The sequence below is a fragment of the Oryx dammah genome, unplaced genomic scaffold (assembly GCF_014754425.2).
Source record: "Oryx dammah isolate SB20612 unplaced genomic scaffold, SCBI_Odam_1.1 HiC_scaffold_3, whole genome shotgun sequence".
NCBI lineage: Eukaryota > Metazoa > Chordata > Mammalia > Artiodactyla > Bovidae > Oryx > Oryx dammah.
Window position 1 is genome coordinate 48,102,835 of NW_024070187.1, and position 4,836 is coordinate 48,107,670.

Below are 4,836 nucleotides of genomic sequence, written 5' to 3' on the forward strand. Positions count from 1 at the left end.
TGTATTCCATATGTTGATTCTAAATAATTTTGATTATCTAGACAAAATGATGTATTTTTCTTTATCTAATCAAGATGTATGGGTTCTTAATCAAATGAAAATTTAAAAAGAACCACTACTTCTTTTCACAAAGTCTATAAAAACTACAATCAAGAAAAAAGTTTCTTAAGCTATTTATTAATTTTAATTAATTCAGTGACATTTAAATTCCTATCCAAAGTTTTGAAAAGTACTTCTAACCAATGAGATTTATTATTGCCTTTTGGTTTGGGTTTTGGATTAGTTTTTTTCCCCCAATATTATAATTATTATCTTATTGTTTCTCAACTTGTAGGGGGAAAAGTTTATGTATTCCTCTCTGCAACTGGGTTCTGTGTCTATTGTTTAATAAAACCAAAAGTGAAGAAGCCTCATTCATCTTACTCCCCTTGGGTGTTCCAATTCACAGTGTTGAGAGTCAGCATGTCTGAATTTTCTTTGGGGACCTTATTGCACTAATGAGTACTCAGGTGTAATTCATTGGAAGAATTTTTCTGGTGGAAATTGTTTGTTCTTTATGGTGAAAATGAGCATTCTACAGCAATGCAAAATGATTTATTACAATTTTTTGCAATACCAGCAAACTTGTTCATACTTGCCAATTTTTGCTTTATGTATAAAACTACTTATTTTTAACAGAAGTCATTGTATTCTTGATATTAATTATTGTAGCATTTTCAAACAATATAAGTTCCAAAAAAAGTTGGGGCACTTCTTAGGACAGTTTTGGGGAAAGATGACAGTGGTATAAACATTTTTGTAAAGTTATTTTTTTTTTAACTTAACACATAATCATTTTTTAAAAAACCACACAATCCAATCTACTAGAGAAGTTTTTTTTTTTCAAAATATGAATAAATATGCATGGACTTTCTATTAATGAAAATTAAACCGACTTTACATATACATAAATGTGTTGATATGATATGACATGATTCTTTAAGGCCTTGTTTTACACATATATTTTAAAATTTAATATTACTAGAATTCACAGGCTTTTAGTTTCACTTCTTTAGATTTTGGATTGGTCTTTGCACATTTTGTGTTAAAATTGTTTTTCTTGACATTTGTAGCAGATTCACTAATATATAATAGCATACTTCATTTCATTGTTTCTATAATACATATAATAAAACTATCAGTGATACAAGGAATTCACTTTTTATTTTAAAGAAAGCTGTATTTTATTTTTATCCCGGACAATTCAGCAGGATACTGTTAAAAAGAAACTTCTAAGGGAGTATTAGTAAAATTATGCTTGCTTCATTAGTTAAAATTCTATCAACTGAATGATAGTTTTCACGTATTCTATACCCCAAACACAAGGCAATTATAGTTTAACCAAGATGAATCTCTTCAAAGCATGATTCTTTGCTGGCATAAATTTTTCAGTGTTGTGTACACTACTCACAATAATTCTTGAACTTCTTGTGGAAAAGGTAGCCTGGATCTACAGACTTAACTGAATTAGAATCGCAGCATTATATCCCTCTCTCTAGGATGATATCGGAGAAGGCAATGGCACCCCACTCCAGCACTCTAGCCTGGCAAATCCCATGGATGGAGGCGCCTGGTAGGCTGCAGTCCATGGGGATGCTAAGAGTCTGACACAACTGAGCGACTTCACTTTCATGCATTGGAGAAGGATATGGCAACCCACTCCAGTGTTCTTGCCTGGAGAATCCCAGGGATGGGAGAGCCTGTGGGCTGCCGTCTCTGGGGTCGCACAGAGTCGGACACGACTGAAACGACTTAACAGCAGCAGCAGCAATCTAGTCTAACAGAACATACTGGTGATTGAAGTGGCAGACTCACTATCGTCAATGAATAGTGATGTGGTTGCCCATCTTGGAGAGCAGAGTCTTAATTGGGCATCAGTAATGTCTGCTGTTAGGTCCAGTTTTAACATTGACTAGCTTTGATACAAGAGCAGTTCATTTCTCTGGGCTTCAACTCTGGCTTGTATAATTAGGGAATTGATGATTATTTCCTGCCAAAATCCCTTGACATGAAATTTGATGTTTTCAGTATGCTTGACTCTATTAGGAAACATCATTTTACTAAAGTTATTGCATTGATTTATAAATTTGAGGAATCATGTACTTTGTTCCCACAAAGTTTTGAATCACAAGAAAGGAAACATCATTGATTCAATACTTAGAGTAGGTAACTATAATCCATATGGCATCAAATATATTTTTGGTTCATTCACTGATCTATTTCCAGTCTACAAAATTCTGAACATGTAGCTAGAAGTTCAATAAGTATGTTGAATATATGAATTAATGAATGAATCATCAAACAAAGCCTCTTGCTCAGTGATAAAGCCAGCCTTCTCTTTTTCAAAGAGTCATTCTTTATTTGTCCATGGATGGGAAAGAAATACAGATATTCCTAGACTTATGATGTGATTATGCTCCAATAAACCCATTGTAAATTGAAACTATCATAACCTGAAAATTCATTTAATGCACCTAACCTACCCATGATAGCTTCACCTAGTCTACCTTAAACACACTCAGAACATTTACATTAGCCTATTGGGAGGCAAATCATCTAACACAAAGATTATTTTATAACACAATGTTGACTATTTTGTGCAGTTTATTAAATGTTGTAGTGAAAATGAAAATAGAATAGTTTTGTGGGTGCAGATGGTTATAAGCGTATCAACTGTTTATCTACCTTCATGATCATGTGGCTGACTGGGAGGTGCAGCTTCCTGCCCCTGCCTGCCTGGTATCACAAGAGTATATTATACTGCATATTGCTACCCTAAGAAAAGATCAAAATTTGAAATTCACAGTATGTTTTCTACTGAAGGAGTATTGCTTTAACAGCATTGCAAATTTGAAAAATCATAAATTGAACTATTCTAAGTTGAGGACCACCACTTTTAATAAAAGATGAAATTGAAGCACAGACAGGTTAACTTGCTCAAGGTAATAAAACTTCCCAGATCAAATACTTGCCAGTAGTCATCTCTACTTATTAGACTCCCTCCTTATACACATACTTCCAAATAAAATTCTACATTAATTGGTATTTAAGAAAACCTTACCACATGCCATGTGCACTACCCATAGCACCATCTTAAATTTCAAATAGAAGAAAAAGAGTCATAACTCAGAATCTTTCTTTTAATTCAAGGACACGCTATTCATTTTGTCAGAGTTAATGTACCAAACATGATCAACATGTTCTGCAACTCACTGAAAATAGAAGCCAACTTTTAAACTTAGTATTTTTCCTTTGACTTTTGCCATAAATATATCATTATCCGTATCTTTATTGAAATTTGTAAGGCACACTGATCATTTAAAAAATTGTCTTGGAATAAAAAATATTAGTCATATCAAATTCAGTGATTAATGTTAGTTCATTTCTTTCATTTCTTAGGGCTTCTTTTACAAAGTATCTCAAAATAGAAGACTTAAATGATGGAAGTTATCTTTAAGCTAGAAGTTGTTGAAAATTAAAGTTTTGACACTGCTGGTTCTCTCTGAGGGTTTCTGAAGGGGGGATTTATGCCTCTTCCCTAGCTTCTGGTGACAACTAGCAATCACTGTCATTTCTTGTCTTGTAGATGTATTAGTTTTATCTCTCCTTTTTTTTTTTTTACTTGTTACTTTTACTGTGTGTCTCGGTGTCCATATTTCCTTCTTCTTATAAAAGTACCAGTCACGTCGGGTCAGGGCTAAGTTCTAACGAGCCTCCTTATCTTAATCAAATCTGCAAAGATCTTACTTCCGAATAAGGTCACTTTAAGATGTACTGGGGTTTATGAATTTAACATGTCTTTTGGGGGAACACAACTCAAACTATAATGTTATTTTTTATGAAATAAACATTTTCCCCATAATAAGACACTAAAAACTAATTTGACCTCATTCTTAAAAGATATTTTTAAAATTACTCTTTATATAATCATTAATATATGACATGCATTTTGCTATGCAATTTACCTATACAAGCTCATGAAGTTTATACCCCAAGTTCAAATAGTAAGGGTTTGGAACAAGAAACTATAGCTCCAAAACCTACCCCATTGATCTTACACCACATTCTTTCCTCAGTTTGACACATTCCTTTTTCTTTCTTCCCTTTCACTCACTCCACCATCTCAAGATTCTTCCAATCTGTCTCCTGGTCATCCTCTATGTCACCTCCAGACACATTCTAGACATTCTGCCCCTCTTCCTCAGAACTGATACAAACAATATTATTTTCTAATTGCCAAGATATCAAGAAAAGAAACAAGCTAGAACACTCAGGACTGATCTCCTTTAAAATGGACTGGTTGGATCTCCTTGCAGTCCAAGGGACTCTCAAGAGTCTTCTCCAACACCACAGTTCAAAAGCATTAATTCTTCGGCACTCAGCTTTCTTCATAGTTCAATTCTCACATCCATACATGACTATTGGAAAAACCATAGGCTTGAGTAGAAGGACCTTTGTTGGCAAAGGAATGTCTCTGCTTTTTAATATGCTGTCTAGGTTGGTCATAACTTTCCTTCCAAGGAGTAAGCGTCTTTTAATTTCATGGCTGCAATCAACATCTGCAGTGATTTTGGAGCCCACAAAAATAGTCTGCCACTGTTTTCCCATCTATTTGCCATGAAGTGATGGGACTGGATGCCATGATCTTAGTTTTCTGAATGTTGAGCTTTAAGCCAACTTTTTCACTCTCCACTTTCACTTTCCTCAAGAGGCTCTTTAGTTCTTCTTCACTTTCTGCCATAAGAGTGGTGTCATCTACATATCAGAGGTTATTGATATTTCTCCCGGCAATCTTGA